Source organism: Haliotis rufescens, unplaced genomic scaffold, assembly GCF_023055435.1.
Source record: "Haliotis rufescens isolate VD_foot unplaced genomic scaffold, xgHalRufe1.0.p SCAF_12, whole genome shotgun sequence".
NCBI lineage: Eukaryota > Metazoa > Mollusca > Gastropoda > Lepetellida > Haliotidae > Haliotis > Haliotis rufescens.
This window is the reverse complement of record NW_025963802.1, coordinates 11,614,461-11,631,457: the sequence shown is the minus strand read 5'-3', so window position 1 is coordinate 11,631,457 and position 16,997 is coordinate 11,614,461. Positions and strand designations below refer to the sequence as shown.

General features: G+C 42.8%; 1 protein-coding gene across 2 annotated transcripts in view; it reads right to left on the bottom strand.

Moving 5' to 3' along the window:
- Positions 1-14,389, bottom strand: part of LOC124143403 (prolactin-releasing peptide receptor-like) — a 76,859-nt gene extending 62,470 nt beyond the window's left edge. Inside the window, exon 1 of one of the 2 annotated variants that reach the window (XM_046512377.2) lies at positions 14,118-14,389. The gene's annotated coding sequence lies outside the window, so the exon portion shown is untranslated. The remainder of the gene's footprint in view (positions 1-14,117) is intronic. The other variant, XM_046512374.2, reaches the window with a different exon arrangement.
- Positions 14,390-16,997: the final 2,608 nt, after the last annotated feature.

Sequence of the window (16,997 nt, the reverse complement as noted above, 5' to 3'; positions counted from 1 at the left end):
AATGTCATCCCAGGCTCCGTCGTACAGACTGTCGTCAAATAGATGGAATATTGCTGTTTTTTTGTTTGATGTTTAACGCCGCACTCAGCAATATTCCAGCTACATGACGGCGGTCTGTAAATAAGCGTGTCTGGAACAGACAATCCAGTGATTGACATGAGCATCGATATGATGACATGCCTCAACCAAGTCAGCGAACCTGACAACCCGATCCCGTGAGTTGCCTCTTGCGACAAATATAAATCGCCTTTTACGGCAAGCATGGGTTGCTGAAGACCTATACTATTGCTGAGTGCAGCGTTTAACAACAAACAACAGCTTAACGTGGTGGAAAGTCTGCGATGATCCTGATCATACATTTGCCACTTTGAATGAACCAATGGCGCTTGGGTTCAACGCCGCTTTCAGTCTTTTATCGTGATCATTTATATTGCGGCGTGTAAGCTTAACGTGGGTGGAAAATCCGCGATGGTGATGATCAAACGTTTGCCAAATTGGAGAAAACAATGGCACTAGCAGACCAAGGACGAATACAAGCATTGCGAATCTGATATTCGAACCGACAAAAAGTAGTTGTTGGTATGGCTAAGGAACGCGACTCTCCCGAGCAAATTGCAGCGCCGAGGAAAGGTTGGATGTCACATTAAAACAGCTGATACTGAAGAAGAGCGAATTAGCTACAACTCACGAAACATCTTAATTTGTACAGGGAGGTATTCAAGCAAAAAACTGTTAATCTCGAAAGATACACGCTATTCATTACTCGGGTCGTTATCGCACTGTGAGAAATGATGTGGTGGAATCTGGGAAAAAAACCTGGTCTGGATGTCGGAACGGGCGTTTCCTTGTTAAATTGAACTACGCAAATGTCACTTGACTGTATCATTAGAAGGTTAGCATTTTCCAGTCTTTTTAGTTCAAGCGGTTTTACATCTCAAATATATGTGCTGCCCTGATATTCTTATAGGCTGTTTCACTATAACGGTGAAAAGTGAAACGTGGAGCCGCGACCACAGCACTACAATTGTCGTAGTTCCAACACGAAGACAAAGTGAGTGAGTGAGTTGGGTTTAACGCCGCTTTTAACAGTATTCCAGTTATATCGCGGCGTGTCAGCTTAATGTGGGAGGAAAGCCCGAAGTGATGCAGGTCTCAGACGTTTACCACTTCGGTGAAACCCACGAGCACGGGTATGGTGCTGACAAACCTAGAAACATAATTGGGGCGAACCGGGATTCGAACCCACAATCATAGATTTCTGGCGTGCCTAAGGGACGCATAGCGAATCGCGGCGCCTTAGACGACTGGGCCACCCGTTCCCCCCGAAGACAAAGACTTCGATAGTCCTCACGGTGAGTTAGTTTTGTGGAACGGACCCTATGAGTGAGAGTTTCATGCCGATCCATGACACTGTTCTAGCCATACCATTGCATGAGACGCCAAGATTCGGTTTCACACATTGTACGACAATCGAACCCGGACCTTCATCGTGACGAACCAACTTTTTAAACATTGGACTACTCAATCTCCCGAAAATGACTTGAGGCCATGAGTGATTGGTCATGATAGTAATTTACATTTTAAACTACTTTTAACAACATCAGCAATATCACTGCGGGATACAATAATAAGGGTTTAATCTCTGATAACCATCTGAAGATTCGAGCCCTGGGCGATAACGTGGGAGAAGAACGCTCTCCAACGACTGGTCTGCCTTATCACCCACACGTCTGTTTTATGTATATACAGTAAACTACGGTTATAACGGACTCAAAGGGACTACTAATTTTAGTTCGTTATAACCGTAATTCGTTATAAGCATATATACAGTCAGTATAACTACAGCAAATAGTCGGGACTAAAAAGTTAGTTCGTTTTATCCGTTAGTTCGTTATAAGCGTGTTCGTTATAACCGTAGTTCACTGTATATGCATGCATATGGGACACAGGCATATCATCGTGCGTCAATAACAATTAATTCCCTGAATGTGTAGCAGTTAGTCAGGATGTTCTTCAGTACCCAAATTCAATCAACGAGTCTTTGAGATGTTGATTTTGCGCCATGACGTTGTTAACCTTCTTTAGTTATCTTAACGACCATTTAAAACGGCATTCTGTCTGAGAAATCGATTTGTGAATCGCGGTATATTTTCAAAGCACTGTCGTTCCATGGTGGCACCCTTTCGATTCCCGAAACCTCAGACAGAGTTTCATTGATTTCTATTTTGAGACCGCGGCATTAACAGAGGCGAATCCAAGAAGCAATCGTGATCTTGAGGATGTTCCTTGAGTTCAAGGGCTGGGGGCAGGCATGGGCTGTCCAGTCGACTAAGCCGCTGAAATTCGCTGTGCAGAGTTGCGTCCCTTAGGGGTGCCAGAAACGTATGGTTCGCCTGATAATGTTTCTCGGTCTGTCAGCACGATGCTAGTGCTCCACGAGGGTCCCACAAAGTGGTAAACGTCTGTGGCTTTGGACGTTTCTCCCACATCAAGCTGACACACCGTGATATAACTGAATACTGTCCAAAGCTAGCTTAAACCCAACTCATTCTCTCACTGCTTCAAGGTCGGTGGGGTAAACCGAAAGGTTTATGCGTTATCAAACTCTACGCTATTAAACTCAATGTCCAGATTCGGATCCCTTAATGGCAATTCTTGGAGACAGTTCTTGTGCCACGCGGTCATATTGTTGAAATACTGGTAAGTGTGGCGTGATAACTCAAATACGCGCTCAAGGAGTTTGTGACAATCAACAATAAATGGGGAAAAGTCTTGTTATCAATACATGCCGGTATTGTCTTAACGCCATGTTTGTAAGGTGCATCGTATCACCCTACAGACCAACGTACTGATAAAAAAACCTCTTATACCCTCTTATACACACCAATGTGAGCACGTGCATTGCCATGGCCCACAGCGAATAGGTCCCGGGTTGGAATATAGGTCCCCAGCAACCTATCCTTGACATTGGTTGGTTTGTTGTTTAATGCCGCACTCAGCAATATTCCAGCTATATGACGGCGGTCTGTAAATAATCGAGTCTGGACCAGAAAATCCAGTGATTGACATCATGAGCATCGATCCACGCCATTGGGATCGATGACATGCATCAACCAAGTCAGCGAGCCTGACAACCCGATCTCGTTAGTCGCCTTTCACGACAAGCATAGTCGCCTTTTACGATCCTTGCAATTGACGTAAGAGGCGACTAAACTAATTGGGTGGTTGGATCCGCTATATGTTATCTTAACTGTGTCCAAACTCGATTAATTACAGACCGCCGTCATACAGCTGGAATAGTGCTAAGTGCGGCAAACAAACAAACCTTATTATCACATGGCCAGCCATGTAAAAACATATTACGTCAGTGTTTCAAACAGAGGCGGTTATGGATGACTGTTATTTACTACAAATTAAAAAAACGTCCAAAATGCATTGAAGAGTATAGTATAGACACTGACTCAAAACACCAGGCGAAACATATGTATGTTTGAGAAGTCCCCTGCTTAAATAGTCCCGGAAGTGGCCTCTTACAAGAAGCAAAGTCGCCTATTACGGCAAGCTTTGTTTGTTTTGTTTTTTTGTTTAACGCCGCACTCAGCAATCTTCCAGCTATATGACGTGGTCTATAGCTAATCGAGTCTGGACCAGACAATCCATTGATTGACATCATGAGCATCGATCCACACAACTGGGATACGATGGCATGCATCGACCACGTCAGCGGGCCTAACCACCCGATCCCGTTAGTCACCTCCTACGACAACCATAGTCACCTCTTACAATAAGCATGGGTTGCTTAAGACCTATACTACCCCGGATCTTCACGGGTCAAATCGCTGATTGGTCATGGGTATTTTACAATTTTTTCAATGATGTTTATTTCATTAAATGATTAATTACATATTTCATTGTATCTGTTATACCCAGGAGTGATACTTAAATACACATTTCAGTCTGTCTGTCCTTCAGCGAAATTGGGCCGCAGATGCCGTTCTCGCGATCAGTGATTGTTGTCGGTTAACGTTTGTAGCGTTTATCAAATGCACTTGAGTCTGCAGACCATGTTGTCTGTTAAATGTGTTTGTGAATGAGTGAATGTTGGTACACGCCACACTATATTGCAGCTGTATCACGCCCGTACACGATCGAGTCTGACCCAGGTAAAGTCCTGTCGTGACACACAATTGGCCCGGTCGCACAGTGTAACCCCGACCCCTATTTTCGACGGCTCTTGCACCCAGCACAGGACACTAAAGACCAATTCGGTCGGACTTCCCAACGGATGATCTTTGTCTGATAGCGACCTGACAAGACACAAATCATTACTAATTTAAGTAAAACATTTGTTTCCATGTATTATTTATGTTATGGAGACCAGCGCAGAGATGTTCATCACACTGGATGATTTTCTATCAGTTTCCAATATTCAAGCCATATCACGGCGGCGTTACATCAGAAATGGGCGAATTTGAATGGTGAAATAGCTATTTCCCTTCCACTCATTTCCCAACCGAACTCGAAATAAAGAGACAAGTGAATCCGCCTCGTCTGTTTCATATTTAGGTCTATGTATAAAGATTCAGCGACAAAAACTATCCACAAGTCTCTATAACATGAGAACTTCCCTTCATGTCCAGCAGCACCAGCCTTTGGTGCCCCAACGATTGAGGTACAATCGTGCATGCTCTTTCTACGACGATTTCAGAGAGCGTGATACGACTCAATACCTGTGTGATCAGGGATCAAGACATTCAAGGCCTCAGTAAAGAGTTCAAACGTTTTATGGCAGACATATGGAGGGCATTTCCAAATTTGACTAACACTTACCAAAATTATATCCGATGCAATTCCCTATTTCGAATTGTCCTCAGGTTTTTCGGGAGGGCACTTGACTTGCCTGTGCGTGTTTCTATGACGGGCGCCGAAGGTGGGTAAGGATATGCTCACCTGTTCGAGTGCACCTGGTCTTAATATCATTAGTCAGTGATCCATAAACATGTATGGTTATAGTCAGAATCTTGGAATGGAATGAATCTTAGAATGGAGATTTCTTACGATAATGGAAATGGTTTTGTCGCCCCTATTCCCTTATATATTTATCAACACTATCAAATATACTTGGTGATGCAAAGCGTGGTACATTCGTGATCCAGTTATTTATTCTATAAGGTCCATTCAGCTCTATTAAGATGTGGTCTTAAGGCAGATGGACCCGTGAAGATCCAGGGTAGAATAGATGACGATCCAGGGTAGAATAGGTGATGATCCGGGGTAGAATAGATCTTCAGCAACCCATGCTTGCCCTAAAAGGCGACTATGCTTGTCATAAGAGGCGACTAACGGGATCGGGTTGGCAGGCTCGCTGAACCGGTTGATGCATGTCATCGTATCCCAATTGTGTGGATCGATGCTCATGATATCAATCACTGGATTGACGGGTCCAGACTCGTTTATTTACAGACCGCCGTCATATAGCTGGAATATTGCTGAGTGCGGCGTTAAACAACAAACAAAAACTATAGGCAGATAGGTTGGCAGAAGCTTTGAGAACCTTTTTTGACAGGCCCTCAGACACTGTGCTTGTTTAAAGCATCATGCATATTTTAACCTGTCAAATGAAATGTTGATTTGTATCTGGTATATATATTTATTATGAGGACCAATGCGCCATTCTTTATATTTCCATGGCAGAATGCTTTATTTAGAAATAAACAGGCAGACATTAAATGGATGTAGCTCAGATAATTAATTCTGTCCTTCTTTGTTACGTTTGCTTGGTAAAAATATCAATCTGACTGCCATAAACATAATGTTGAATTGATTTGGCTTGTATTACCGTAGCTGTATGGCCTTTTCATTTGAGCAAAAAAGCAATCAAGAGCATGATCCGAAATTGTAATTGCCTCATTGAACGAGGCTGTACAGGTCTTTTTAAATCAACGCGGCGTCTTGGATGTAGGCTATTTTTGATATCATTGAATTGCCAGACAAATTGTGCTGGTCGACCCTCTTATATTCCAAAGAAAAAACAAATGCTAATGCATTGATAATATCAATAGAATCATAAGAGAACCAAGACCGCCTCCGTGGTCTAATGGTAGAGCGTCCGCCCGAAGAGCGGAAGCTCCGGGGTTCGCTCCCCGGCCGCGTCATACCAAAAGACGTTAAAAGATTGTACCTGTTGTTACCCTGTCTCTCGCTCGGCATTAAGGGGCTAAAACAAGGACTGGTCGGCTTGGGGTCAGTATACTGTGTCTGAGTGGGGTATTCAAGTCAAACTGCGAACTGGTATCTCAGTGTGCTAGCACTATAAATCGGCAACAGTCCGGACTAATACAAGCAGCCACACACACACACACACACGTGCATGCACGTCGCTATATAAGTGCAATAATCTTGGACGCGACGTTAAACCCCATTTCACCTCACCTTCCCAGTATATGATACCGCCTGTTCCATGAGTCTGGACCCGTCTATCCAGTGATTGATATCATAAGCATCGATCAACGCCATTGGGACCCGCCGTCATGTAGCTGGTATATAGTTGAGTGCGGCGTTAAACAACAAACAAAGGAACAATTGGGATACGATGACTGCATCAACCAATTAAGCGGGCCTGACCACCCGATCCCGTTAGTCGCCTCTTACGACAAGCATAGTCACCTCTTGCATTAAGCATGGGTTGCTGAAGACCTATTCTTCCCCGGATCTTCACGGATTGTATGATTTATTGGACAATACTGCTAACATTTCCAAGTCAGTTGTTTGTATTTTAGAAAGAGGTCATCGTATCGTATTTCATTTTAGTAAATGTGTTCACGAATACGAATCGGGAAATGTCGACATGGCCATCGACTAATATCATATTCATTCAGATCTCGTCTCTCCATATTATAAAAAGTACGTTTGGTTTGGTTTGCTTGTTGTTTAACGCCGCACTCAGCAATATTCGAGCTATATGACAGCGGTCTGTAAATAATCGAGTCTGGACCAGGCAATCCAGTGATTAATATCATGAGCATCGATCCACGCAATTGGGATCGATGACATGCATCAACCAAGTCAGCGAGCCTGACCACCCGATCCCGTTAGTCGGCTTTTACGACAAGCATAGTCACCTTTTACGGCAAGCATGGTTTGCTGAAGACCTATTCTACCCCGGATCTTCACGGGTCTAAAAGTGACGATAAGCAAATAAAACTAGTGCAGAGTCTATATGACGAAGGCATTAAACACTTCCGTCACACTTACGCAAGTAACGCTATATGTTATATGGATGTCAGCAGTTAATAACAGACTGTGACGTCGCGATCAGTCGCGGAAAGAGTGTTTCCGGTACTTCATATAGTAGGCTAAAGTGAAAATTATATTACACACAAAACAGTTAAGTTTTCTTAATAAAATATAGTAAAAAGGAGCTAAGAGACTTTCATCATTTTCAGAAAGGCAGTAATGTGGACTGCTAACTATTTTGACTTACATGGGCTGTATTGGATTTATTTGTGTCAGGGTCTGTATGACAGTCTACAGAAATAGGTGAGTTATAATTAAGCGTTGAAACTGAGGTCATTCAAAATTTAGTCTCATCGAAATTTATCCCTGTCTCTACCCCCTGTCTTAACTCCGTATCAGTCATCTTTAGACCAATTGTTGCGCATCTGCAAGATTGGTGATCCGACGTTTTACGCCGCTTTTAGAAATATTCCAGCAATATCACTGCGGGGGACACCGGAATTGGGCTTCACACATTGTACCCATGTCGGGAATCGAACCCGGGTTTTCGGCGTGACGAGCGAACGCTTTAACCACTAGGCTACCCGACCGCCCCTCAGGTTAACATGGGATCGAGGACTTGGCTGATTGTATGTCATCGTTCCTTGAAGCCGTTATCTAGAGCTAGAGCGTCTGTCCGGAGAGCGGGAGGTCCGGGGTTCGATCCCCGGTCGCCTCATACCAAAAGACGTCAAAATATGGTACTTGATGTTACCCTGCCTGACGGTATTAAGGGGCTAAAACAAGAACTGGTCGGCTCGGAGTCAGTATACATCAGTCCGGACTAGGACAGGCAGCCACACAAACACACACACGTGCATGAACGTCGCTGTATAAGTGCAGTAATCTTGGATGCGACGTTAAACCCCATTTCAACTTACTTTGAAGGCATGGTTAGGTGCTCATAGCATCAACCACTGGTTTGTTTGTCTCAGCACTAATATTTACAGACTGACGTGATATCCGTCGATTTATACTGTTCGTTGTTTAACGCCACACTCAGCAGTATTCCCGCTATATGTCGGCGGTCTATCAAGAATCCTTCCGGACCCGACATCATGAGGTAATGATAGTAGTGAGTGAGTGAGTTGGGTTTAACGCAAATGTAACAGTATTCCAGTTATACCACGGCGTGTCAGCTTAATGTGGGAGGAAAGCCCGAAGTGATGCAGGTCTAAGACGTGTACCACTTCGGTGAAACCCACGAGCACGGGTATGGTGCTGACAAACCTAGAAAAATAATCGGGGCGAATCGGGATTCGAACCAACAATCATAGGTTTCTGGCGTGCCCAAGGGACGCAACTCTGCACAGCGAATCGCGGCGCCTTAGACGACTGGGCTACCCGTGCCCCGGTAATGATAGTAACTATGGCAAATAAAACTAAAACGCAAAGAACAAATCTATCAGATTTAAATACAATGTCATAGTAAAAAATATGAGCATCGAACGATTTTGAACCTGTAATCTTTAAGAATATTATTGATAATTATATTCGTATTACACATCACAAAGCATCCGAATCATGTTTCCAGCTGTCAACACGACACCAACACCCCCTGCTGGGAAATCAACCAGAATGGTAATGATTGTTTCACAACATCACAAGGCTAGCCTCCTTATACGGGCCTCATTACTGAGAGCACTTCGCACGTAAACAGGGCTCGGCGCGTAAACTAATATTTCATTACTGGGAGTTGACGTGGCAGTCTGTCGGCGTCTCTGATGTTCGACAACAATATTAATGGTGTCAAAACTCTCATTATCACGTGATCCGATCTGTCAGCACATGTCCGACATTGATAGATGACGTCACACCGATCAACAGCTGGAGTTATTGATGTGATTTTTTTCCTCCATGCCACCGGGAACATTGTGTTATGGGAAAAAACGGGTTTAAATGCAATTTATCCTTTACTGATCGACAAACCTGGAACCATACCTATCAACATGCTAGATCTAAAATAATTCAAATAAGAACACATTTTATTCTTTGCTCTCTATATGACGAGTTTTAAAATTAAAACTATATGATGGATTATAAAAATGTAATGATACACGTTAACAAATCATAATGTTTAACCAAAGCGGGTGCTTGTGAGTTTGTGTAACGCCGCACTCTGTAGCATTCCAGCTGTATTACAGCAGTCTGAAAATAATGGAGTCTGGACCTGACAGTCCATGGAATGGTTTTATGAGCATAGATCTACGCAATTGGGATACAGTGACAGGTATCCACCAAATCAGCGAGCCTGACCACCCGATCCCGTTAGTCGCACCTTACGACACCTTACGCCTCTTACGACAAGCATGGGTTGCTGAAGGCCTATTCTAACCCGGATCTTCACCGGGGACTGAAACGGATAAAGTTATGGCCAACACTACATGTATATCAAGTAAACTTTCCCTTATCCGACAGAAGTAAATATGATTTTGTGTAAATATTTTCATCATACAATTCCTACAACATATCCACTTTCAGTGTTGCTTTTCCTTCGACCACAAAACCCACATAAACATTTACGAGAAATAAGTTGAAAATATTCAGATACAAATATAATGTTATTTCGATGTATACAATCTATTTTGTCAGAAACACACATGCATAAAAACTGTTAACCGAGTCAAAAGGAACGTTGGCCCTTTCTGCCAGACAAGAATCTGAACATAAATATTTATAACTAACGCTTTACATCTTGGAACATACTTTTTTGGTGTGTATAATTAAAACATTGAAAGTGCTATTATTATTCATATCGTTGTGGCTGCAATGCACATCAAATACAATTATAATCCACGGTTTTATGTAAAGAGTTATTGCGAAGGGAATATCTAAATTGTTTGAGTGGCATTCTAGAAGTTGGTGAGTATATAATTATTATAATAAATATGAATAATAATAAAAACTTCTGGTTCATTGCATTTGCGGTGTGTCGGTACAGATTCTTGCACCGTTATCAGGCTGGAGTGACTACAACTATTTTTTTGTTGTTTAACGCCGCACTCAGCAATATTCCAGCTATATGACAGCGGTCTGTAAATAATCGTGTTTGAACCAGGCAATCCAGTGATTACCATCATGAATATCGATCCACGCCATTGGGATACGATGACATGCATCAACCAAGTCAGCGAGCCTGACCACCCGATCTCGTTAGTCGCCCCTTACGACAAGCATAGTCGCCTTTTACGGCACTTTGTGATACATGAGTGAGTGAGCAAGTGAGTTTGATTTTACGCCGCTTTTAGCAATATTCCAGCAATATCACGGCGGTGGACACCAGAAATGGGCTATACACATTGTACCAATGTCGGGAATCGAAACCGGGTCTTCGGCGTGACGAGCGAACGCTTTAACCACTAGGCTACCTGACCGCCCCTACACAGGTAATAAAGCATACGTACAGGTAATGAAGCCAGGTGTACTGTAAGGATAGGGAGTAAAAAGTTGCGACAAGCTGATTGGATACTGCTTTATAAACAATCTTGATATTTAAACTGATCGTCAATGGATTTTCATACAGTTCCGCAATTATGAATTGTTTGTTTGTTGTTTAACGCCGCACTCAGCAATAGTCCTGCTATGTGACGGCGGGCTGTTAATAATCGAGTCTGGACCAGACAATCCAGTGATTGATATCATGAGCATCGATCTTCGCAATTAGGATCCAATGACATACATCCTACAGGTCACCGAACCTGACCACCGTTCGTCCCTTTTCAACATGTATGTGTTGCTGAAGAACAATTCTAACCCGGATTTTCACGGGTGTCATGGAACAGGCGGTATCATATACTGGGAAGGTGAGGTGAAATGGGGTTTAACGTCGCGTCCAAGGTTATTGCACTTATATAGCGACGTGCATGCACGTGTGTGTTTGTGTGGCTGCTTGTACTAGTCCGGACTGATGCCGATTTATAGTGCTAGCCCACTGAGATACCATGCCGCAGTTTAACATGAATACCCCTCTCAGACACAGTATACTGACTCCGAGCTGACCAGTCCTTGTTTTAGCCCCTTAATGCCGAGCGCCAGACAGGGTAACAACAAGTACCATCTCTTAGTATGACACGGCCGGGGATCGAACCCCAGACCTTCCGCTCTCCGGGCAGACGCTCTACCACTATCGTTGCGTGAAACCAGCGGTTGTGGGATGGGTCCCTACCATTAGTTTAACACGCCATTTGTCTGTCTGTCTATCACAAACTCTGATTTTGTTGTCACACATAGGATATGACAAGACCTACTGTTGTAATGGAATAATTCACCTGCTTCTAATTAGGCCGGTCTGCAGGAGATGTGATGCTTGGGGAGCTTCAGTCACAGTTTAGATACTAGTAACTAATCAATATTGGAAGATTCACTGTCAACTAAAGCATTTTTCAGATCCCGACTGAATTCCAGTGATAAATTAACTTGTCCGATGTGTTCATTTTATTGACACTGGCGCCGGGCAATGTGAATGTTACCCCCGTGGACACGAGTGGCAGCTAGAGGCAGAGCAATATCTCAAGCCTAAATAACAGTTTCAAACCTTTGTAGGGAGTGAGTGAGTTTGGTTTAATGCGTCTTAAACGGTATTTCAGTTATATCACGACACGTCAGCTTGATATGGGAGGAAAGCCTAAAGTGATGCAGGCCTCAGACGTTTACAACTTTGATGAAATCCACGAGCACGGGTATGGCGCTGACAAACCCACACTCGGTGCGAACGGGGTTCGAACCCACGGTCCCGGGTTTCTTGTGTGCCCAAGGGACACAACTCTGCACAGCAACTTCATGCCTTTGTAGCAAGATGTTATTACAATTCAATTTCATTTTAAGAAAAAAATAAAATCATATTAAATCATGTTGAGGAAATGCCTCTAACAAGAAAATGATTGAAAAGCTAACTTGCATTTTCTGTTACAAAGAATGAACCTAATGAGGGGAAGAAATCAATTTAATTCATTCTCTGATGATGAGGGCCTATCACGTTTTGGCGCCGTGTATATAACTACTGACAACAAGAAAATGATTAACCATTCCCAAGGAATAGTTTTTATAATTGTTTGCTGATATGAAGGCACAGAAACGTACCACTCAGCATGTGTACTACATAATATAATTTGATTTGAAGCTATGGCACGGAGTAATTTACAACCTAAAATTACCAAGCTGAAAGACAAATGCCAAATGATATTCGACTGATCAATACTAATAACTAAATGTAATGTTTTCTTCGATATTTTACGAGCTACTGAAAAGTGATTCTTAGCTTATTAGCTTCAATGTGGAGGTAGAAGTTTTGTGGCGAATCTCTGAAGATTAACATGAAAGTTAGTTTTTTATGTGTACCCGTGGTTGGTTGGCTGGTTGGTTTGTTGTTTTACGCCGCACTCAGCAATATTCCAGCTATATGAGCTATATCCAGTATGTAAATAATCGGGTCTGGACCAGACAACCCAGTGATTGATATCATGAGCATCGATCCACGCAATTGGGATCGATGACGTGCTTCAAACCAAGTCGGCGAGCCTCACTACCCGATCCCGTTAGTCGCCTCTTACGACAAGCATAGTCGCCTTTTACGGCACTTTGTGAGTGAGTGAATGAGTATGGTTTTACACCGCTTTTAGCAATATTCCAACAATATCACGGCGGGGTACACCAGAAATGGGCTTCACACATTGTACCCATGTCGGGAATCGAACCGGGGTTTTCGGCATGACGAGCGAACGCTTTAACCACTAGGCTACCCGACCGCCTCTACGGCACTTTGTGATAAGTGACTGAGTGAGTAAGTGAGTTTGATTTTACGCCGCTTTTAGCAATATTCCAGCAATATCACGGCGGGGGACACCAGAAATAGGCTTCACACATTGTACCCATGTCGGGAATCGAACCCGGGTCTTCGGTGAGACGAGGGAACGCTTTAACCACTAGGCTACCCGACCGCCCCCCGAGTGGTAAGGCTCGCTGACTTGATCAATGCATGACATCGTATCCCAATTGCGTAGATCGATGATCATGATATCGATCACTGGATTATCTGCTCCAGACTCGATTATTTTTCAGACCGTCGTCATATAGATGGAATATTGCTGGGTGCGGCTTAAACTACAAACAAACAAACATAGCGTTTCCAGCCACGCGTGTATGATTATAATACACAGCTTATGGAAAGAAAATGCAGTTGCATGTCTTTCTGACCATGTATTTTGGTACATCTTAATCGACGTATGCGAAGGGAAAGAGAGGGGGCAAGTTAAATAAGTAAGATCAGGGTACAACGACACAACGTCATGAAGCCATATCCACATGATAAAAGCACGGGTGATTGGATGTTAAACTGCTACAGGACAAAAATGTTAGGAATTTTCATTTCCTGGGTTTCATGTTATAAGGTCCCCGTCGGTACAAAAGTGTTGGTGTAGGCCTAGCATAGACTTCTACTGACAAAATCTCATTCACTTCACACACTCTTAATATGGCAGGACGAAAACATCAAACATCGATCTTTACTAATTTCATTTTCCGATGGAATTGGTATAGGGCGCCGTGATTATCAATGAAGCACGGGGGTTTCGGGAACTGTTGCAAGTCATAGATGCAGCCAATCGAATAAAAACGTCATCATGTGTTGTCAGCCGATGGCACCATGTACTACCGTTGACCCGAGATTCCAATCAAATCTAAAACCGAACAGACATGCTCAACGGTCAGGAGAGTGGTGGGCCATAAACGAAGGCTCTTGTGATAAAGATGTCATTAATCGTACTAAAAATACCGCCGGTAAAATCTCCCTTTAGATCACACCGATCACGAGTCAAACACTACATTACCCTACAGGAATATCTTACCTGTGTTTCCAGCTGAGGCAGGCGACTTCCGGTTGAAGCAGACGACAGCCTGATGTCGTCTGCTCGATACTGAAATGCTTCCTTTTGTGGGTGACGGTTGACTTTGTCTCTGGGGACATAAAGTCGGGTAGAGCGCCGTGCTACATGTAGGGCTGTGCTCGTGCTTGTGTTCCTGTTCGAGTCGGAAGCGAGACCGAGAGTAGACGAGTCCGGAATCCAACGACCAGGACTGCCGATCAATGATCGATTGAGCAGCAACTGGGAATTAACCGCTTCCACAGATTACATGGACAGTTGATAATAGCTTTTAAGGCTGGTTGATAAATTTATCAAATTGATCGTTTGCGCCTAGCTCGTGGTGCCGTCATATACAGGCGATGCGTTTGGAGCGGTTTGTGTGTTTTGCCATCCGTCACATGACGTCATTCCATACCTCTGGGGGAGACGAGTTGGTCAAGCATATATTTATCGTTACAAATCACCAGGGAGGTCGTCCCGTTGCGTTAGGCTCAAGCGAAAAACAAGACTTGCATTTGAAAAGATTGTATTGATTATATGTTCCCGTAATATCAATAAATCACAACATTAATCGAAGAGAAATACCGTTTGTTAAGTGTATGCACGTCAAAGTACTTATTGGTATCGATTTGTCATGATTATAAAATTTAAAACGGCTTGGATCGGAAAGTAATCAATATTACACTCCTGATTTGGTTATATATCATAAACAAAAATTTACGCCTGCTGAAGATGAAACGATCATATCTGATCATTTGATATACTGTTATATAAGATACAAATGTCTTTATGACAATTAATATGACAATTATATGTCCAAACGTACAATGGACATACAGGTTTTGAGATGGCCCACGACACCCTCTATTGTCTGTCAATCTAATCTGTACGCCCGACTGAACTCCCTATTCAAAACAATAGGTGGTGGCTGGTGTCGAGGAGACACCAGGGGGGGACAACCATGAGTGAGTGAGTGAGTTGGGTTTAACGCCGCTTTTAACAGTATTCCAGTTATATCACGGCGTGTCAGCTTAATGTGGGAGGAAAGCCCGAAGTGATGCAGGTCTCAGACGTTTACCACTTGGGTGAAACCCACGAGCACGGGTATGGTGCTGACAAACCTAGAAACCTAATCGGGGCGAACCGGGATTCGAACCCACAATCAAAGGTTTCTGGCGTGCCCAAGGGACGCAACTCTGCAATCGCGGTGTCTTAGACGACTGGGCCACCCGTGCCCCCAGGGACAACCATGTGCACTGTCTAATCGCTATGGTGTCACAGCCGGTGAAACTTGATTGCGCGGGCGATGATTTTTTTGGTACCAGTCGTTTGTCAAACATATCTAAAGAGTAGGGTTAGAATATTCTGTTTTGGTTTAATTTTTAGTTTTCAATATGTACGTTGTAAGTGAAAATGAGTCGTATGTCCGATGAATGGTATATCGGTGAATGAGGAAGTTAGTGAGTTAGAAGCGTGCAAAACTTCGAAACACTCATATCAGGCAGATCATAATATAAAAATAGTTTGTCAACATATAACGCGTCAATAATTATTATTTATCCGTGGGCAAGGTATTACCTTTTGTATTTTACTTTCCATCGTAATTGTATGGAAACCATAAACACAAGCACTAGCAAGTTGCAAACCATGTAGATATCTATAGAAGGATTGTCAACAGTTACAACATTGCCCACTTTTTAACTGGTGCTCTAATATTAAACCTATTAAACCTTAAAGGCATAGTGTGTTCTTTGTAATAAATAAAAACAAAAGAATAGTTGATTAACAAATTACAAAGCAGTAAATTATTTCTCCTCTATGCTACATTGTTCCTTTTTTATAGCAGACGTAGGTCTCGTGGAAGATGGTGGCGACATTTAACTGATCGTGAGGCATACGCACACCTTGGTCAGCCTCAAACATTTTTCTTCCGACACTACGGGTTTGGGTAGAAGAATACATCTAATCATATTGATATTTCACATTATATCTGTGGTACCAAATATCGTCATGTAAGATGTCACTCAAAATTGATTTACATGTATGATGTTCAACAACTATCGACCAGATCTGTGGCATATACCTCTGTTCACCCAGCACTGAATGGGTACCCGGTAGGAAGAGATGATAATGTGGTTCTTAACCTTCTAGCGCCTCATAGGCAGCTTGGGTTGTAACATGAAATGAAAAATCGAGTAAAAATGGGGTAGCTTTGGCGCATTATTGATGCACCCTGCATTATTATTATTATTATTATTATGATGATGATGATGATGATGATGATGATGATGTACAAATTAAAATTAAAAAATGCAGCAAAAAGGGTTTTGGTGATCCTGGCACAGTCAGGCTGGTTAGACCCATCGTCAGCTCAGGGCCCTTGCCCCCTCTACACGCAGCCCAGACACCAAATGTGTTTAGGATTTCAACACATTCCTAATCATGTCTTGTCTGTGTAGTACTACTACTAATAATAATAAAATTTATTTTTAAGACTCATGATGAAAGTACCAAATCTAAGGTACCGAGAACAATAGGGAGTCGGACAACTCGGTACTTGGGATGCAAGCATGACATTTTGAAAGCGAGGTCTGCATAATTGTTATGTTTTTTCCTGAATCTTGTCAATCACATGACTGTCAAAAGGGACAGAAAACTCAAAAATATAAATGGTTTCATTGGATGTATAAAAAAGGACAAGATCAGGTTTGTTGGTCTGGATACGTCTGAGGCAGTAAACGGACCTACAACAAGGAATTTTGTATTTATCATTTTCCATGACGCCCTCTACATATTCCGGGTCGTACCATGGATGGACCTCTGTGTCAAAACCACAAGCATTGCGAAGACGGTAATAAATGA